This window comes from Chelonia mydas, chromosome 1, assembly GCF_015237465.2.
Source record: "Chelonia mydas isolate rCheMyd1 chromosome 1, rCheMyd1.pri.v2, whole genome shotgun sequence".
In the NCBI taxonomy this organism is placed as follows: Eukaryota; Metazoa; Chordata; order Testudines; family Cheloniidae; genus Chelonia; species Chelonia mydas.
In genome coordinates, this window is record NC_057849.1 from 47612526 (window position 1) to 47634357 (window position 21832).

General features: G+C 38.2%; 1 protein-coding gene across 2 annotated transcripts in view; it reads left to right on the forward strand.

Moving 5' to 3' along the window:
- Positions 1–21832, forward strand: part of FRY (FRY microtubule binding protein) — a 371144-nt gene that overhangs the window by 12913 nt on the left and 336399 nt on the right. The gene's annotated exons all lie outside the window — the stretch shown is intronic.

Sequence of the window (21832 nt, forward strand, 5' to 3'; positions counted from 1 at the left end):
AAAGTCTGCCAAAAACAAAACAGAGTGGTAAATTAAGTTGTTTTGTTTGTTTTAAAGGAAAATATTTGAGGCACCCAGAAGACTTGCTATACTGAGGGGCCCTTTCAGAAGTTATAGCTGGGGTCGAAGCTCTTGTAGGAGGCAGAAACCGATCTAGTAGCAGTGATTTTGAAGAGCAGATCAGTTCAGCAGCTGTGGAGCATAGGAGAGGAGCAGCAGGGTCCTCTGTAGAGCTAGTTGAGGGCAAGTGTCTGCAAACTTCTGAATTAATGAGGTGGAGGCAGGATAGGCTCCAGCACACTCTGTCCAAGATAGCAATGGAAGCCAGTATTTCTCACCCTTAAATAGGCAGCAGATGGTGGTGTGCTAGCTGGCAGAGAAAAGCCATCCCATCAAAAACGTGCATCTGCAGCTGCATAGAAGATGTAGTCTGGAGAAGGGAGAGCAAAAAGAGCTACAGCTAGTTTCACTGTATCTTGAAATTGCCTGCCCAGGCTCTGATCGAGTCCCTATCTCTCTGCTTCTAGCAGGTTGGGCTACCCATTACTTCTCCAGTTGCAAAGGTGGTCCCTTAAGAACCACTGGTGGGAGAGAATGGAGCAATGTCTACACAGCTGGCCCTGTCTTCTGCCCCAGCCCCATTAGAATGGGGGAATCTAAATTTCTGGAAGTCAGAAGGGGCATAGGACAAGGGAACTGGGCACATAAGAGTCATGGCTCTTTTCCCTCCCCACATGGGTGTAAGATTCAGATTTTCTATACAGAATATCAATTATCCACCAAATAAAAGGCTTTCAAGTGGTCATTTATGATCTGGCACCAGACAATCTTGAATTGCTGCTGCTGCTGCTGCCAGTATAAGCACTTAGGACTACCCTTTGCACCTATGCTTCCTTGCTGTAAGTAAATATTGTTTTAATATGAGTAAATACCCTGCATAAAAGAAGCCTAGTGGAACAAACTGTGAAGAAGTAACTGATGGCTGAAATTCTGAAGATATCTTTACCTGTTTTTTTCGTTTGAAATGAAAATTCTAGAAAAATAAAATCCCTAAAGCAATGTCCCTTCTTACAAGGAGTATCTAGAAACTTGTTTTAGAAGAAAATGATAGGTAGTCATGCAGAAAAAGCACTGGGTGCTAAAAATATTCATTCTGTTAAGAATCTTATGCACAGGGAAAAAACAGGTGAAATGGAATTTGATCTAATTCAAGTGTTGAGGAAAGCATCTTTATCTAAAATACAATTTTCAAAATAGTTGTCTTTATATAGAGCAAAAATGGTTGTTTTCACATGCAAGTGTAGTTAGAAGAACAGCTTGCCTTTTACCTACACTATTTGGTTATGGAATGACTAGCAGAGACCTGAGTTGTGCAGTGCCTATAGAGAAACCTAATCTTGCAAAACTCTAGAAATTGAGTAACTTTGAAAACGGTAGATAGCATAAATAAAATTAATGCTCCTCACTTTCTCCAACCTGATTGTGTGGGCACATAGAGGATATTGTTTCTGAAGGAAAGTGGGTGGTGTTTGCACAGAATTGGTGCCAATAAAGTTATTTTCATATACCAGTATCATAAAATCACATTTAAAATGTCTTGCAGAAGTCCTCAAAAATATCTTGAGACAGAAAATGTCAAGCTCAGAAATCTTATTTATAGTATTTGACATTTCTCTTAATGGCACAAACTAGGTTCTTAGCCAAAGCTTTTTGACGTCTATGTAAAACTCCCACTGACTTTAGTGAATTTGGATCAGGCCCCAAGTTACTATCAGCTTTTCACAATATGTAATCAGTTAGATCAATTACAGAACTATCTTCAAAATTTTCAGAATAATCTTGTCCATTTTTGATCTGGGATGCCTAAAAAGTTGCCTAATTATCATGGTAAAATATACTGTATTTCTGATTATTTTTTTTTTAAATTAACTTCAAACTATCCTTTGTGGAATGTGTCTTCCATTTCACAACAGCAGTGAGAATATGCAGGCAGTGTATTTACTGGCTGTTACCTTACTTCTCCTGGTTTAGCTTCAGAGGATTTTTTTTTTTTTTATTAAAGGAAAAAAAAACTAAATGGTGTGAACCAAATGAGGGGGTATGCCCCAGGATGTTTTGAGAGAGAGTGGAGCTGTTTTTTTTGCAATCATATTTATCTAGATAGTTTAAAAGAATTACAATTTGACTTTTGTGTTAGATTACTAAAATCTAGCTTGCTTTGTTTGACCTGGTTCTTTTGAAATCAGCTATGGAATATCATTGGACAGTTCAAATCAATCACACAAACAAACAAAAAACCCACCCCAGTAGTTAGTCTTGATCATCCTCCATGTGAGTCAGAAAACCTTAGGAATATTTTTACTGGCCAAGTGGAAAAGCATCTTATTTTAGGACTTAACCCTTTCTAAATTTAAAAATATTTTTAGCCCTGTTACTGAATGTGTGGCATGGAACCATAACCACTTAAATTGAAGATTCCAAAGAGCTGCAAGTGGTCAAAGTGCAGGATAAAGATCACAGCATATTTCAGGTATCAAAGATGCCAAGAAGCTGTGAAAAGTTTAGTGGACATTAAACATGAATCCAAAAGAGAGAGAGCATTGATTTGCAGTCCATTTTAGTTTTTAGACTTTTGAATAAACATTCATTTTACTTAGGAGGGAAACATTTTTCTTATTTATTAATGAAGTTGGGAAACTTTATTGTTTAACAATGAGGTCTTGCCCCAAGGTGATAATATTCTGCAGTACTTCCTGCAAAACAATGTTAGAGCATTAAATCATGTTCAGTGCTCAATGGCTAGACTTACTACAAAATATCCCTAGATCTTTTGCTTAAATATAACTAAAGATGATGCAGATCAAATAGCAACTAGAATTAAGAGAGGAAGCCAAGTTTGAAAAAAAGCACTAGTGTTACTGTCTTTACAGGATCAAAGTTTATGAGGAAGCTGAGTTACTGCCATCATGATAGTAAGCACTGAAATCTTATTTTTGCTGAGTTTTTCCCCTCAAAAACATAATCCAATATAAAATGTATTTTAATAGTGCTGTAATTATGGAGTAATTTATAGTCAGAATACAAGAAAAATATTTTTGTTGAATAAAAACATAGTCTGCTTTGTATGCATACAGTATATATTTAAAATCCTTTCTGATGGGCAAACAAAGGGAAGCCACATGAGCCATCCTCCCCAGCAGTATGTTTTGGGTGCCCAGGCCAGCTGGCAGGGAGGTAAATCACTGTGGGGTGGGGACAGGACTGGGGAAGACCCGGCTGGTGGCTCTTACTCTGTGCTGGGCTCAGCTGCTAGTCCCAGCTGGGCTGGGGATGATGTGACTTCCTCTTCCCCTGAACGGCATTCAGGGCCAGGTCAGACCAACCCCCAGATTTCTCCCCCAGCCACAGGAAGCTCTGCAAACTCCCTCCACCCCCGCTTCCTGCACCCATCACTCCTCAGTTGCAAGGGGAGGGATCCCTGTACAGGGAGCTGCTCCCCGATTTGCTCAACCCCCACACATCCAGACCTCCTCATACCTAGATTCTCCCACCGAGCCTCACTCCTTGCACTCAGAACCCCCCCCCCTCGGATGAGCCCCACCCCCCCTGCACCCAGAGGAGCCACCCACACCTGGATCCCCACCCCACCGAGCCCCAACTAGTTGCACCTGGATTTCCACCCTTCTGAGTCCCACTCCCCACTGCTGAGCTCTATCCCCCCCACTGAGACACGCCCCCCCCCGCTTAGCCACAAGCACCTTCACCTGGACCCTTCCTACAGAGTCCTATTACCATTGCACCCAGCCCCCCTCCCTCCCCCCCAGCAAGACCCAGTGCATCCTGATTTCCCCCGCATCCGGATCTCCCTTTGAGCTGGCTGCACCCAGATTGCCCCACACTGAACCGTCTCAACCCACACCTGGATCCCCCCACACTAAGCCCCTCCACACTTGGATCCTGCCTTGCTGAACCTGCCTGCCCACAGCTGATGCACCTGGCATGGAGGGGCAGGACGCTGGGGTGTTTCTGGGGCAGGCCCAGTCCTTGCGTTGTGTCAGGGTTGTGTGCAGCCTCACCGCTGAGTCTGTATCCCGGCGGCGGAGGGGAGCTGCACAGTGATCTCCCACCTCTGTGCAGCCAGTGGCCTGTGCTCTCCAATGCCATGCTGGAGCCTCCATATTTATTTGACAAATAAAATTTGCAGAATTTTAAAATTTTTGGCACAGAATGCTCTCAGGAGTAGGATTTGATGAGAACAAAATGAATTGTTGGGGACGAGAATGAAAATTTTGAACAAACAGAAACTGTGTCAACATCCAACTCAGAAATACAAGCAGTGCTAAACCTGTCTACTGAATCTACCGAGTCTCAGGCAATGAGTTTGAATACAGAAAAAAATGGGACACAAACTCCTGTTACGGCCTCTTTAGGGCAGCGTGATAAGAAAACCGGCTAGATAGAGCCCATTCTAGATTTTTAAGGATTCAGATTAGCATTATGAATGTTGAATTAAGGTGATACAATTAAGTAAAAAAGTTGAAATTCAGTTAAATTGTATGCATATCGTTTTTTAAAAAGGGAGATGTAATGATGATAGGAGTTTTGGAGAAGGACCAAACTTTCCCGTAGTGTTATATGGGGCAAATCATTATGTAGTGAGTCTTATCAGCAGACACACATGTTGCTTTTCTGTGGACTTGGAGCCAGGTTGACAAGCCAGCAATACATATCTGTATAGTTTTCAGTAATAAGTACAGTGTTTGCTATTACTTAAACTCTCCAATATCTTTTCTTATAATAGCTAGTTGACAACCGCTATTACACTGAGTAGATATTTTCTTGTGCTGATGTAAGCTTTATATAGGGCACCCAGGTACTATAAAGATGGTAATATATAAATGTTAGAAATAAATATGCACAAGAACTTGAACAGATTTTTTTAATATACAGCTGTCCCAAAAAGGAGATACCTTTTAAAATCTGCCTCCAAAACAAGTGATGGTGCTGTTACAGCATGAAATACCAAGAGGTACTTGCTGTCTGAAATGAACCAGAAAAGGAGACAGTAGCTATCAAAGAATTGTATTAGCTACTCTTCCAAGAATGGCTGAGACTGGATCCTTTAGTTCCATGTTTTCAGGTACTCCAGTTAACGCTGAATTTGTAAGTCTATCCTTATTCTGAGGCTAGTTTGTCTGTATCTGTTTCAATATCCCTGAGAAATGTCTTGGCCTGACAGAGAGCATTTTAGGTACGTAGTGTCAATATGTTGGAAGACCTACAGTTGCAATAGGGTGGATTCTACCTAGTGGGTCTTTTCCTTCTCTAACTTCTACGATCCTATATATTGTGTATCTTTAGATAAGAGATTCTTCCTTTTTTCAGTAGTTATGAAGATTAATGTTTTTTAGGGGAGGTAACACACAATTCATAATTGCTAACTAAGAATTCCAAGGGACTGGAATTGAGTGAAGTAGCTTGGGCTGTGATCTCTCTGAAGATTCTTGGGTTAGATCCCTTGCAATGCAAAGGTTAGATTTCTGTCTATTAAAGAAAACCTGGTCAATCATCTCCATGCTGAAGTGTAGCAAAGTACTTCAAAACACAGCTTGAGTCAGTGTTCCCCAAAGACCCATGGGAGAAATCACAAGTTGAAACAATGGATGAGATTGTGGTGAAGAAGCAAGAAAGGAAATGTAGAGGAGAAGAGCAGACAAGTTGATGGAATGGAAAGGTGCTATGATTGTGAAGGCAGAGGACATTTCCCACACAGTGAAAGTAGCCAAATGTCTCAGAGCCTGTGCTCCAGCCAGACAGGGCGCATCTGTGCTGCTATTTTTAGCAAGCCCCTGAAGCATAAGTCATTTGACCTGGGCTCTGAGATTTGCTGTGGCAGGGTGTGTTTTTTCCAGTGTAGATATACCGTATGGTGAAGAAAAAGGTAGTAGGATAGAAAGTGGGGAAGGAAGGAAAGAAGTGGAAATACTGAAGGTAAAAGGCAATATCAGAATAGAAGAAAATGTCTTGCGCAAAAGCCTGTAGAAATAACATGTCTTAAAAGGATGAGAAATTATATGAAAATAGTCATAATTGCTGAAGTAATAATGATGCATCAAGGCAGAAGTTGATTATGAAAGGAAAACATGAAAAGGGAAGAAAAAGCATGGAAATATAAATATTTCAGAGCAGGAAATTGTACCTTTCTTATATTGTACACTGAGAAAATTGTTGATACTACACAAATAATTTTTGATTTTAAGCAAATTTTCTAAAAAAGGAAGTGTAACTCTAGTGGTTTGGCTGTTCAGTTTTTTTAAAATGAACAGTTTTCCAGCTTTTGTCAGGCAGATATGGTGGCTATTGCCTCAGGACATTATTATCATTACTCTTTTTAATTCTGAAATGATGATTATGTAAAATTTCATATTTATAATTGATATGCCAACACAGAACAAATAACCAGCTGTTTACTTTTGAGAAAAGCTACCTTTTTAATATTGCTAAACAAGTGAACTTTATTGACATACAGAAAATTATCTAGAGTTTAGGGTGTAATAAGCAGAATATCAAGTAACACAACAGCTAAATCTAATATTAATTTTCAGACTTCACTGATTAAGGCTAGGAAGTGAAGTGTGATGTTGCCATGGGGAAGTCTATAAGATAAAGCGCAAGAAGAACTGAGTTAGTAAATAATTGATATGGTTCTAAGATTAGGAATGATCATTTACAGTCTGTTCTCTTTGATACGTATGCATACTTTGTACATTATAAAGTCTCAAACAACACATAAGCAAATTATGTGACAGGTTTCATGCAGAACTTTAATATATTATACAGCTGTGTGTGCACAGATACATACAATTATATATAAAGTTACTGCAACGTTAAAGTTGAAAAATCAATCACATAACGGAGACAGTTAAAAAATGTACAGCTTGTAAGATCATATTAACTTTGCTATCCTGTGTATATCATGGTATACTTTTAATAACAATATATTAAAGTATACATTTAACAGGGAAGAGATGAATGGAAATATGTGCTTTGCTTTGAGATAATGGTGCTCCAGAAACCTTAATATTTTTAATTGCATGTCTGAAGGCTTGACTCTTTAACTTTTAATCTTGCATAAGATTGCCCCTGTAATATTAGTTTCCTAGATTTTTTCCCCCTTTTTATTAAATTTTTTTTTCAGAGGAACTTAAATGAGGTGTCCTTAATTAGACATCCTTAACTGAGAGATACTTGATACAGGAGCTCATAAGAAAAATGAAAGAACTGTACTAGTTTCCATAAAGAGAGAAGATTGATCCTGGCAAGTGTTGCTTTTGAAGTCCAAAATCTATCTGTGGTAAAATAATTTAACAAATATCTAGAAATTTTCTTCTTAATATGTTGAGGGGTGATGAACAGTAAGCAGCATAACATTATAAGCAATAATCTTGCATGATAAACTTGTTTAACTTTGTGAATGGAATTATATAATTTGTGAAGGGACACAATGGGTATAAATATATTTAAATCTTAGGAAAGGATTTTACACATCTCTCAGAATTAACTCTAATCGCTTTTGGACTGAAATGCTATCATACCGTTTTAAAATTAATGAAGAATTTTCACCAAAGGAGTTACGATAAACAGCAATATACTGGTCTAGAGAGGTGTCAAGGGAAAAACTGCACAGATTAGTGTTAGGACCAGTCCTGTTTAACATTTTACTATCTAGAACAGGTTTTTTTTAAAAAAAAAAAACAGCATGCTAATGAAATGTGAAGATTATATTAAATTGGGAGACACCATAACCTTCCCGTAGTAAGTTCTACATATGTGCATAAACACAATACACCCATCTTCTCTTACACAAACAAATGTAAACATGCAAATTTAATCCTTATGAACTAATCAAGCCATATGTTTTGGGAAGGTGTTTTTGGGAAGAGAGCGAGGTGGTGTTTTTTGTTTTCTGTTTTTATATACTATGATGTTGGGGCATGAATCATATAAGAAACGAAATAGGCATAAAAATGATTGGAGTATTTTTCTAAGTTTGTCAGTAATATGACTCCGTAAAGCCTATTTCCCATAGATGAACTCAAGAGAGAGAAGGTATGGGTTGGATTTTTGGATCTGATTTTTGTTTATCAGACAATTGAATTAAACTTAATTAGTTTATGTTGTCTGCATTTGAGACCAAGGCCAGCAAAATAATTAAGCAAAAGAATAGAAGTGGAATCTGTTGTAAATACAGACACAAAGGTTTAAGCACAATGGGTCCAGGAAACACTTAATATAGGAAATCCCAACAAGGGAAGCTCTAACATTGCTACTCTAAAGAGGAAGCTCTTATTAATGGGGGATATAATTTGTAGTACATAACCAGTGTCTGGACTTCAGATTCTCCTTTTGTTGTAAAGCTACAGAAATGATGGCCTTAGCACACTTCTTCATTTTTAATAGTCTTTGAGAAGAAAAGCATGGCTTGAAGAGGAAGTAGAAATTGGAATATATATGCTAATCAGTGGGTTTCTAAAGGGTTCTTACTGTAGATGACAGAGGTATGCAGACCTGAAGAATAACTTTGTGTAAGCTCGAAAGCTTGTCTCACTCACCAGCAGAAGTTGGTCCAGTAAAAGTTCTCATCTACCTTGTCTCTCTCAAGGTGTACATAGTCAGTGAGAATAGTGAAATGTGTTTAGAATTGTAATTGCTGCAGTTATAACATAAATGGTATTTAATTGATAAATGTGCATTATCTTCCTGTGGTTAAATATTGCATTTTTATTTCATGTTTCTCCAGTAACTGTGCACTGAATAATTTTCACTATGCAGCTGCAAAAATGATAAAATGGTTTCTTGGTACTGTATCCGGTATTATAGCAGATCATTGGAAACTTAATAAGTAAGATAGAGGTTTGCGACTAATTCTAAGACATGGATGTTCCGGAATATGGGGTTCATGCATTCACATGTGAACTTCCAAAATATGCCTGTGACCATAATTTTTTTCAGTTTATTCTTAAGAGGGACGCTGGTGGCAGAGGATCTAGGATCTGTCAATAATTTGTTTTATGATGAGAGAAATTAATAACAAATTTTTAAAAGGTCCCATCTCAGCTATCTCTGTATCCAGCGGACACTGGATATATTCACGAAGAGAGTATAAACTAGTTCCTATAGAAAGTAACAATGATGCAGATCAAAAGTTGGTCACCATTCTTAATCTTAAAAAATTGAAATCCCCAGTGCTTTTGATGCTTCTAGCCTCCAAGGCTGGGAGATTCTCAGAGGTAATTAATTAGGAAGCGTTCATTGTTTGGCCTCCTCTTCTGCACTCAACCCTTGAAATGGGACTTCATGTCAAAGGCTCAATGTTATTGAAACCTGCTGAGGTAACGACTGTAACCTGAGGCAGACATAAGGGGCGTATCTGAAAATGCATGCTGGCACAGTCAGGGGGACTTAAAAAGCAGGTCTTGGATGCAGAGAGAGTTGTCTGGCATCTAAATAGCAAGTGATGCTGACAGGCTAATTAAAGAGAGAAAAATGGGGATAAAAAATGAAATACTAAGGGTCTGAATCTGGAAAATATATCCACAATCTCTTCAAGCAGTAACATGCAACTTCTAGATCTACCACAAGTTGAGTTAATCAGGGGAATGGCCAGGCTGAAACATCAATAAACCTTATCAGCTTTGCAGTGAGAATATGCAGAAGTTATAGAAACGTGGGAGATGAGCAGCTCAGGGAATTGAGCACCCCAGCTCCCATACTCAACAACTTGATCCATCCTTTCTCTCCACTCCTCAAGCCAGAATATGGCATCCCACTCTATGGGAACTATAAACCTGTGTTGGAAGAATAGTGCCTTCAGCCCAGGGACTGGAATTAAAAAAAAAAAATTGAATGAGATGAGTTGCCTTTGTCTCCATCCCAGGGGTAGATGAAAGTCTCCCTCTGCTAAATTAGCATTTTGTGTTTTATGGGATATAATGGAGTGGTCCCAAGCCCTTCATCTTTGCTTTAGGATCTCAAAATCTGAATAGGTAGGTAATAGGTATTCTTTGAGTTATTTGGTATCTTTGTTCCCTTTGGCTGATTGTGAGACAGAGCTGTAAATTAAGGAGAGATTACTATCCTTGGGATTTGGGACTTTTAAAATTCTTCTACAGTAATTTAGTAAGGTGGGTAAGATGTTGTCATGCATCAAGAAATCAGTGAGATATAATTTCTGCGAGTCCGGTTGACATTCCGCACTGCATATTATAATTCTGCTGAGTGAAGTCCAATGTAGCCCTTAGAGAAAATGGAAAATGCATCCGATGAAGTGAGCTGTAGCTCACAAAAGCTTATGCTCAAATAAATTGGTTAGTCTCTAAGGTGCCACAAGTACTCCTTTTCTTTTTGCAAGTACAGACTAACACTGCTGCTACTCTGAAACCAACCATTAGAGAAAGTAATTCTCCCTGAATACGAGGTAGCAGCTATGGCTCTGTGGCCCAGGAAGCTCATGGAACTTCTAGGGGACAGAAGTTGCCTTTCAGCTAGGTAAACCCCTAAAATAAGGGGATAACTGTATGCTGCAAATATTGCAGCATTTAGTTCTAGAATGGATTCTGAGGGGGAATGTAGGATATTGCTGAGGTATGTTGTATTTGTCTTTGGGGAGGCAGTTGGAGGTGGGAAGCAGTTGAGATGTGTCTGGTCTACTAGTCACTTAAAATGTCATTACAAACAATGGAGAAGAGGGATCTAATGCTCCATAAATACTGCAGAGACAGAGCCATTTGCCTTTTTCCCTTTTCAGGGATATATGAAAAGAAGGTAACAGCTGAGAAAATTATAGTATCTGAGACCCATTGCATACTTACACAGACTTTAAGATAGGAGGAAAAGAATGTATTTTCTTTCCATTATTTAAGGATTAAGCTTGTATTTTAGTAATCTAATATTCATTTCTTTTCCTATTATTTTCCTAGGTTTTATGTCTAGTTTCTTCTGTTGGCATGATGGTTATTGAAAATTAATAAATTGCCCCTCATTTTGTATTACCATACTGGAGTGTTTTCATGTAGATAAAAGAGATAACTTATTTACTTCTTTCAGGCTATGCTATATCTAGCTAGATTCAGTAAAACTGCCCAGCATCAATAGTCACAGTTGAAACTGAGTTGTGGTGGTGACAGCAGTTGGAAAACCCTTTGTCTCATAGATTCTACATAGGAGCCTGATGTCTGTGATTGCTACTGGTACTGTTTCCTTTCCTATCTGCTTCCAAATTTGGGGAAAGATCACTATCAGAGGTACCTTTTTCTCTGAAAAAATTAATATCCTTTATTTTAATAATGAAACTAACTACATCTGGTTTTTGACATTTTGCAGTTTATTTGAATGTATTTTACTAGGAAAATCTTGACAGATATAAACAATATATCCAGGTGAGGAAATACACAATTTGTAAGAATTTACAAAGGTTACCATATGCCTAGGTATCTCTAAGAATGAGGATGATAATATTTGCCCACATTTTCTTAAAAGCACTTTGAAATTTAAAGAGGAAAAGTACTATAATTGCTAATTATTGTCTTGTACAATATCATGGCAATAGGCACTCTCAGAACACAGATGTTCAATATTCAAACCACCACCAATAGTTGTATGTAAACAACTTTCAACATGCCATTCTTAACATTTTCAAAATATATTTTAAATTATTTTTATACCAGTGAATTTTTGTCATATCAAAAAAGCAGATTATTCAAAATGCTGCATACATGATATACAAATGTCCCCATGAATTTGTCTAAAATTCATCTCTATGTACAACCTAAGGGTTTTCTTAATAAGTTCCTGCCTCTATTCCTATAATGGTAGGAAGATGTCCGAAGCTCCAGTGCCATTGAATGGCAGGTCTGGATCTTCTCCCAAGCACAATGGAGACAGAAAACACTGCGAGTCTTGCTGGATGTGAATGTTTTGAGAAGTTTTTGTCCAATGAGAATAAATTTTCCTTTGGTTTTGTTAGTATGGATTTTGAATAGTGCTCATTGCTTAATCCTCAAGAAGTGCATTGATAGTATGATTATGACAACAGTGGCTTATTGTGGTGCTGAAGAAAGCTATATAGATTGCAATTACAAAGACTTCCTTACAGACTCTTTCTGAATTGTTTAGTCCTTCTAAATGAAGTCAGCTTTTAAGGGATTTTGTAACTGGAGATCTTTTTTGATAGTATCCTTTCGCAGAGCTTATTCTTCATTACTATTATTTTGACTTTATTTTTGAGGTTCGATTATGTCAAACATATGACAGCAAGAAAATGCAATCACTTAAGGTATTATGCAGAACAGTTGATACCTGGTCAAATTTGTCTTTTACCGTGTGTGTGTGTGTGTGTATATATATATAATTACAGTTACAGGTACAGACTTTTTAATCCATAAAGTGATTTTATATATATAAAAAATGACTTTATGGATTAAAAAGTCTGTAACTTTAAGTAAAATATATAGTCCAAATTTCTCACTTTCAAGCTCAGTTCAACAGTTTTTCTCTCTGCCGTTAGCTCTGTTGGTGACTATTTAGGCAGCAAGTTGATTGCTATACCTGACTGGCTAAGAATTATGCACATCCTATTATTTTTGTTATGCTCACTCCCCCAATTCTCCATCCCAACCCACTTGTTTGTCTTAACCATTTATTATTATGTTTTGTTTTTACACTGTATGCTCTTTGGGCAGGGGCCATCACTTTCTATGCATGTGCAGTGCCCAGCACAATGGGGCCATAACCTGGATGGTTTCTTAAGTGCTACTGCAATATAAAAGTTAATATTTCTAACACAAATTAGAAACAGCTGTGCCACCTTGTTACACACTTGCATACCAAGTATCCTGACACAATACAGCTTAGGCCTGATCTTTCCCTGCTCTTCTGTTGACAAAATTCATTCTACAATGTAGAATAGTCAGTGACCCCCTCTCCAAATAGAACTTTAGCATGACTGGTTTTACAAAAGTGTCTGATAACATGTCTCAGATCTTCAGCAGATAGTACCAATCCCACAGTTTATGTTTTTGTATCACTCAGCAGGAGGGTGGATATCTTATGCTGTTGATGATGGGAGAAGGATGCCTGGACAACAGATGCCTGGTCCAACATTCTTGTCTTTCAACTTGTCACTGGTAGTGATATCAGGAAATAGCCCAGCTCAGGACAAAGGCTGAAGTTTATATTTTGTTGTTGTCTATGTTAACAAAAGCCCTGGTGTATACTGTTTGGATCAGAGTGAGAATTCCACCTGCTTACAAGTTAAAGGATTCAGTAGTCTTCATGGCTATGCCAATGACACTTACAGGAGGCAGAATAATTGGGAGTTGCAGAGCCAGGGAGTTATATATATGAATCTTTGAATCTTTTGTCCCAGGGCCCAGAACAGATCCACAATCCCCCTTCTTTGCAGCTTGGAATCTGAAAGTTGAACCTCTGGAGTTTTGGTTACTCCAAACAGATAGTCTATATTCTGCTTCAGGCTAAGGCCCCACAGCAAGGTTCTAAAAACTGGCTGGGAAGGGGAGAGTTATGTCTTCTGATGCAATTCCCATGCTGTGGGTCCTAATGCACTGTACGCTAGAGATTGAGCACCACGGTGGCCTAGATCTAGTTTGTTTTTTGTAAAAAGAAAAGGAGTACTTGTGGCACCTTAGAGGCTAATCAATTTATTTGAGCATAAGCTTTCATGAGCTACAGCTCACGCTCACGAAAGCTTATGCTCAAATAAATTGGTTAGTCTCTAAGGTGCCACAAGTACTCCTTTTCTTTTTGTGAATACAAACTAACACGGCTGTTACTCTGAAACCTTTGTTTTTTGTAAAAATCACAGTATTGGTAGATCAGACTCTCCTGAAGTCCAGAGAATTTGGCCTTTCATTGTTACATTGCTTTAAGGAATTTAGCAATCTCTAAAATTAAACTGGTGGTAAGGGAGACTTTTCAAAGTGGAATCTGGGTCTTTTGCTTCAGGCCTTCACTTATCTTCATTTATAACCATGTATAGAAAGAAGCCTTTTTAAGCTTTGTCACCCTTAATATGCTTATTCTGCTATTATTTCAATATACAAGGTTAGTGAGATTGGAACATCAAGGAATAGAATTGGTCTATAGGAAGAGATTGCCCCCGCCCCAACTAAATTCATTATTTCATATTAACTGAGACACTGCTTTGCTCTAACTTTGCCAAAGACCAGAATAGCCTCAGGAAGTTCAACAACCTGGTATTCCAAGTGCTGCATTAATATAACTTGAGCCTTCTATAAATTTGGATGTCCATATGTGCTGTGTGGGATATATAAAGGTCAACGGAGAGAAACTCCAAGATGGGCTTACCTAGCCTACTGCAAGTCTTTTTTGGTAAAAGTCAAGCAGACCATTTCTCTTCTGTAAACATAGATTTCAGATAAATCCTTTAAAAAGTCAGCTGTCTTATTCTTCCCTCCCTTTTTATAGAAATACTTGCTAATTCCTAGTAGTGATGCCAGTTTTATGGAATTTTGTATGTGAAAAATGATTTAAATTTAAATTAGCTTTCAGTGTGTAGAGTGGCTTAGAATTTTTCTTCAGAATATCTGGTACACGAACACACCATTTCAGAAAATGAAAACTGCCCATTCCGGAGAGTCAGTTGGTAACCACTTCCCATTTACACACAACAGGAGTTTCCTACTGTAAAAAGGAGTCTGTCTATCAGAAAAAAATGTTATTTAAGCAGTTGTGCATCAGAAACTAATATTCTGGGATGAAAATTATATTAAAAACAAGTGCAAATTATTGTTATATTTGCAGACAGTTGACAAACTATGCAATAGACACAAACATCTACATAGTTTCTCCTGTACTATAAAATACTTTCAGAAACATACTAAAAAAAAAAAATCCTGTAAAACAAAATGAAACACAGATGGAGGTCTTTCTTAGTTAAGTGTGATCCTACTCAGGTGCTGAGCCGGCTTTTGGACATATGTAAAATGGACCTTTTTAAAAGGAAGATTCACTGTGAATAATGTTACAGAATCAGAATTAAAAGTAATGCACAACAAAAGAATAAACTGGGTTATACAACAATTGATATTTTTTATGAAGAAGTCAGGTTTGTATTTTTTAAAAATTCCTTCTGATACTAGACTTTTAGTCCTGACCTTAATTCTTTCACAAAGTACCCATCCTTCAGTCCATAAATAATGTCAATTTTACCTCATCAGTTTTTCCTCTTGACTTCAGTGGAGTAGAAAAAATTATTCCAACCTTTTCAAAATCAAAAATTCAGATCCATTGTTATCTCCATTTTCACCATCCAAATGTATGATCTTTGATTTTATCTTATTCTTTTTTATTACCATGTCATCCCCTAGATACTAAAGTGAAAGGTGCTTTGTAAATGTCTAACATAGCGAATACCTGGTGATAAGAAAATTTTCAGGCATGGTAACTGGATAAACTGAAATCTTATTCAGGATTTAAAGGGGGGAGGCGCGGGGAGAATTAGCACTAATGATACTCACTTCAAAGGGTCATTATCTTTACTCCTCTGTATGCATTATTTGTGGTGATCTAAGCATATATTATAGTCTTAACATTATATTAATTACACTTTTTGGGGGGAGGGAGATATTTTAACTTTATCTTCATTCATTCATTCTCCTGTGTTGCATTTCTGAAGAAAATAACATATGTTTCATAAAGGAAGGGTGAGAGTAATGTCTTTTTCCATTGTAAAAAAACAGTCAGTTCCTGCATCTCTCTCTTTCTAATTTCACAGTTGCAAATTGTTACTGGAGTAGGTTCTCTGTTTTGAACCCCACCCTGACTGTTGCTAGGCAGATGAGCTGTGTTGCGTAAGTTGCCAGTTACTGAACAGACACAGAAGCCATAACCAGCAGTGTTACAAACAGCCAAATTCTGGAGGAAATAACTTCTAACACTTACAGTTCAGAACAAGAATATCAAATGTGGAAAAAAATGAAAGGGTGAAGTTGTATTAGAAACACAATTAAAAAAAACAAACACAAAACCCTCTTGCCAGCAGTAATGACTTTGAAGGAAGAACATGAATGTCCATTATTTTCTGACAAAGTAGTAACTACTTTTGAAACTACTGAAAATATAAGTTTTGGAGCTTTAATTCATATCAAGGTGAGCTATGTTTTTAAATTTGTGGTCCTGGTTATAGCGGGCTGGACTGTGAATCCAGATGTGAACATTCTTCAAGATTGGGATTGTATGGATGGGGGCTTCTGGTTTGGGCTGAACTTTGATTCCTGTACTGGTTGATAGCCTTGATGAGCTGCACAGTTTTCATAAACTGGTCTCAGTTTTATTACGTACATCTAATATAAGGCTCTAATAATCCTAATCTTAAGACTCTAACTCTGATCTTGAAACTGTCATTTCCCCCCCACACATAGTCATTTTCACAATTCAGGGCAACTGTGCCTATATTATCCCTTCATGGTCCCTTGAGAGAACCCCCTATAGGCTCCTCTGCTGTTACCTCTCTTGGGTAGAGATCCTTGTGCATCTCCCTCCTGACTGAGGCTTTTCCAGGCTACACAGTTCCCTGCTTACACTGTGATAGTCCCAGCAAGCCAGACAGCCTAAACAAGCCAGTGTCTGCACTTTGCTTTCTCTTTGAAGGCTGTGAACAGTGTTATTGCCAGTAGTTATGTTACCACACAGCCCTTTACAAGTAAGCATATCTATTCTTAAAACGAAAGCATTACAGAGAAATCAAATTTAAAATGCTAAAAGATCCTATATGCATGCTAAAAGCTCACCAGAGGTCACCCATCAGTCTTATGGGGCCTCAGTAGGCCTAAATCCTTCCAACCCTTCCCAGGAAGGATTGGGGGCAGATGGTCTTGTCCGTTTGCTGGGGCAGAAGGGAGGCCCCGAGCCAGTTTAAACTCAGGCTATTTATCCAAAATCCTTTCTTTGTCTGTTGGTCTCTGGAGAATCTAGTTTGAACTAGCCTCTACAGGTGATGGAACTTCTCTGGAGGTGTTACAACCTTCGTGAATTTCCAAATCACTCCCCCTCCCACACACACACACACTGTTCTTAGTTCATGGAGGAGCTGTGGCTGTGGTCACCCTCCCCGATGGAATTACATATACAGTAGAACTTCAGACTTGTGAACACCAGAGTTATAAACTGACCAGTCAACCACACACCTCGTTTGAAACTGGAAGTATGTAATCATGCAGCAGCAGAGAGCAACCCCCAATCCCCCAAAAGCAAATACAGTACTGTGTTAAACGTAAACTACTAAAATAATAAAGGGAAAGTTAAAAAATAAAAGATTTGACAAGGTAAGGAAACTGTTTCTGTACTTGTTTAGTTTAAATTAAAATGGGTAAAAGCAGCATTTTTCTTCTGCATAGTCAAGTTTCAAAGCTGTATTAAGTCAATGTTCAGTTGTAAACTTTTGGAAGAACCATAACGTTTTGTTCAGAGTTACGAACAACCTCCATTCCGGAGGTGTTCATAACTCTGAGGTTCTACTGTAATTTCTGTCCTACAGTTGCATGCTCAAATAAATTGGTTAGTCTCTAAGGTGCCACAAGTACTCCTTTTCTTTTTGCAAATACAGACTAACGCGGCTGCTACTCTGAAACCTACCCTACAATTATACATAAACTTAATGCGATAAACTCTCCCAAAGATATTGCAGGAAATGGCTATATCTGTCACAATTATATGGTAAAATAAGTTGGCCAGAGTTTGTTTGTTTGTTTTTTAAATTGCAAGTAAAGATTTAAGAAGTGAGTGGTAGTCTTGATTTGACTAATACTGTAAACTTGGCTGATGTTTTTTTAAGGCCATTCGCCTTAGCTGGGAGCTTTTTAGATCCTTTAAAAAGTCATTTTCCTTTCTGTGTACCTGTGAAGTCCCCATAATATATATATTGGACAGACATACTTCCTCAGTGGCTGCTCTACTGAAGGCAGCTCGGTTGACTTCTGGGGAGTTGCAATCACACAGAGTGCTCTCTACTCAAAAGCATTTCTCCTTCACTAGACAGATAGATAAAGTTGACTTTTAGCCTTATGCAGCCACCTAGCCCTGCCTTCTGCCCCAAACAGCGGTCAGTCTCTTGGAGACTATTATTATCATGTACAAATCACAATAAATGTACCCACTACTGTATAGGAGTAGCTTAATATCAAACAAGTCATAGTTGCATTGAAGAGCTTAGAATGTAAAGGTGTGAAGAAATACAAACAAAAGATACATAGAGAGATGTGTGGCCATTAGGTCACAGAATGCTTCACAGAAAACGTGGGTTTTAGGAGTTTCTTGAAATTTAAGATAGAGGGAGGTTGGCATAAACTAGTGTGAGCTTATTCTAGACCTGGGAAGTGGAGGAAGAACCTAAAGAAACAGCAAGGTAATGAGCATGAAGTTAAGGGTAGGGTCTGGTAGGAAGATGCAAAGAGAGATGTAGGCAGGTGCAGAATTGTGGCGTGCTTTGAAGATGAGAAATTTGAATTTTATAAGGAAGAATAATAAGAGCCAATGCAGAAATTTGAGATCACTGCCTTTCTTTATATCCTAGTATTGGTGGATTCTTCTCTATCTGACTGGAAGTATGATAGTTACCTTTCTTAGACTACCTCTCCCTTGTTGTGGCAGTTAAGGTCATCTGAGATACTCTCTTTTTAGGTTCTTGGAGTGTCAGTTCTGTGTATCCCAGCTTCAGGCTTTCTCAGTTGAGGGACCCTGTTTCTGGAAACCACACTGGCTGGCTGTCCACCATAGCACAATGTGTGATGTTCATATTTTGCTCAATTTATGTCTAACTTCTGGGATTTATTTGTCTTTGCTTTTGGTTGGATAGTGCTGCTACCTTTTGTGGATGGTTTATATATATATTTTTGTTAAACAAACAAGCAACCCTCTCCCCCGAAAAAAACAAAAACAAAAAAAAAACAACCAAACAAAAAAACCCTAAATAAGCACCTAGCTGTTACAGTGAGAGGTGTTCTAAAAAGAAACATTCTTCACATGTTCCATGTGTGGAACTGTCATTTATGTGAATGGAAATGCCACGTGAGACTCCATGCACTAGAAATCCATGTTGTGGAAACTAGATCAACAGAGTCGATTGGAAAAAGGGGTATTTTGTCCTTACAAATTTAGAGACTGAGCCTGCCCTCTGTATCAAAAGGTAAGCTTGTGCATTAAATGTTCAATAATGTTGTTGTTATACAGATATATTTTTAATATGCTGTATATTTTTCATCATTGATTCCCTCACCTCTTCAGATTCACACATGTTCTTGTGTAAAATCCACTTTACTCCTAGTTACAGATAAAGACAAATGTCATTAACTGTATAGGTTTCAGAGTAGCAGCCGTGTTAGTCTGTATTCGCAAAAAGAACAGGAGTACTTGTGGCACCTTAGAGACTAACCAATTTATTTGAGCATAAACTTTCGTGAGCTACAGTTCACTTCATCGGATGCATAAAGTGGAAAATACAGTGAGGAGATTTATATACACACAGACCATGCAAAAATGGATGTTTACCATACACATTGTAAGGAGAGTGATCATTTAAGATGAGCTATTACCAGCAGGAGAGTGGGGTGGGGGGAGAGAAAACCTTTTGAAGTGATAATCAAGGTGGGCCATTTCCAGCACATTTCCAGGAGTTAACAAGAACGTCTGAGGAACGGGGGTGGGGGGGGGGGGGGGAATAAACAATTAACTGCATAGTTCAAAAGGGCCAGAAGAGGGTGATAAAGTGCTGCAGCTGATACTCTCATTAGCTTCTTACCTTTTAAAATCACTGTGTGTAGCCAAATTATTCTACTGCTAATAGAACAGAGTTTTTTTAATTGATCAGTTGCAAATGAATTTTTTAGATTTTTTTTATTGCGTGTAATACCATGATTTGTATACATTTATTTATTTTTGTAGGCTTGGTTTTCATTTTGCATGAGGCTGAGACTTTATTCCAAGAAAGTCCTCTTCCTAATTAGTAACACTTTCTCTTTGGAATTTTTAAGATACCTGTCCACCTAAAGAGTTAGTTATTGTGTGCTATTTTTTTTAATATTTATTTTTGAGGCAGTCCTATTTATTAGCAGGGAAAAGCTGGCATTAGTGTGGCAATGATTTATTTGGGTTGGCTCTCCTGTTTTGCAGTGCAACTCTTATTTTCAGACCCGTGTCTTCTGCACATCAGTGCAATAATCTCTGATTACCATGCAACTTGATTATCATATGTATGTAGTTTGGTGTAAGTCTGGTATATATAGTTGGTGTAAATTAATGAGATACATCGGCCTGAATGCACTTTTTCAGTGTTTGCACAGTGATGCCCACCAAGTTGTCAAATCATTTCTAATTTAAACCATGCTCATTATATCCAATATGTTCTATTTTGTGAGATTATTTCACCACAGAATGTATATAGATCAAGAAAATAAATAGTTTTAAGGATTTTGTTTTTGTTTTCAGTGTTAACCTTGTCCAGATTCTGGGTTTTTCCTCTGGCTTCAGAGAAGAATGTTTCTAATTGCTTTTACAGAAATTCCAAATATTTTGTGTTGAAGAGCAGCAGGGGGTGTACTTGCACATAGACGTTGAATTTGACTGGAGACTACTTGTTTCCTCTGCAACTCATCCCTTTTCTTTGAAGTCAAGTCCATGCATCAAAGTTACTATATATTGGTCTTGCATCAGTCTTCACATGCTGTGAATAATCCCCCACCCCAGTAAAGTATAACTACTTTAGATCAGTGGTTTTTTTTTTTTATTTGTGGACAATTTTGAATGGAGATGCAGACCCCTTTGGAAATCTTAGACATAGTCTAGGGAGCCCCAGAGGTCCGTGGACCACAGGTTGAAAATCTCTGCTTTAGGTGTTTTAGGATTGGGATGTGCAATTTATCACACAGACATGTGAATCCAGTTGTTTTCAGATTTCTTTTGATATGTGTAGTCTAATTACCCCAAACATATATGCTGTTTATGTGTCAAATTAAGTTTGCTTTCTTGCTTTTAATGCACACTAAAATAAACAAGGGGCTTTTTTTGTTTTGTTTTTTGATTAGTGAGGCAAAAGTAAGTAATCAAATGTCCAAAAATTGCATATTCCTGTGATAGTGTTTCATGAAGTGTGGGATATACTTCCCAAGAAGGGGCATTAAGGACTAAATAGGGGGTGTGGACAGACCTCTCATTTCTCCAAAATATCAGCTTTCATTTAGGGAAAAAAGTAAGTCTCTAGCAGTTATAGTTGTGAAGAAAATCTTCAAAATATGGAGGGACAGTAACTGATGATGTGTTGTCTGTCTGAATTTGCAGAAGGTCCAAAACAATAACTATGAGATATGAAAAACCCCATTGATCTCAATGGGTGCTAATTCAGATGTGATACTTTATAATAGGGATCAGCAACCTTTAGCCCGCGACCCACCAGGGAAATCCGCTGGTGGGCTGGGATAGTTTGTTTGCCTGCAGCGTCCGCCGGTTCAGCCGATTGCAGCTCCCACTGGCCATGGTTCGCCGTGCCAGGCCAATGGGGCTGCAGGAAGCGGCAGCCAGCACATCCCTCGGCCCGCACCGCTTCTAGCAGTCCATCAGGGCTAGGTTCCTAGGCAGTGGCAACAATCCCAGTGTATATGATGCATTCTGCCTTGGGAGAAGAGAAGCCTGTGGAGCGCCATGGATGGACTGATCTGTCCAGATTCCTGGGATCCACCAGTGCGGGTGGCCAAATTTTCTGCAGGCCTCTAACTACACTCTCTTTCCCAGGCATCTAGTTATA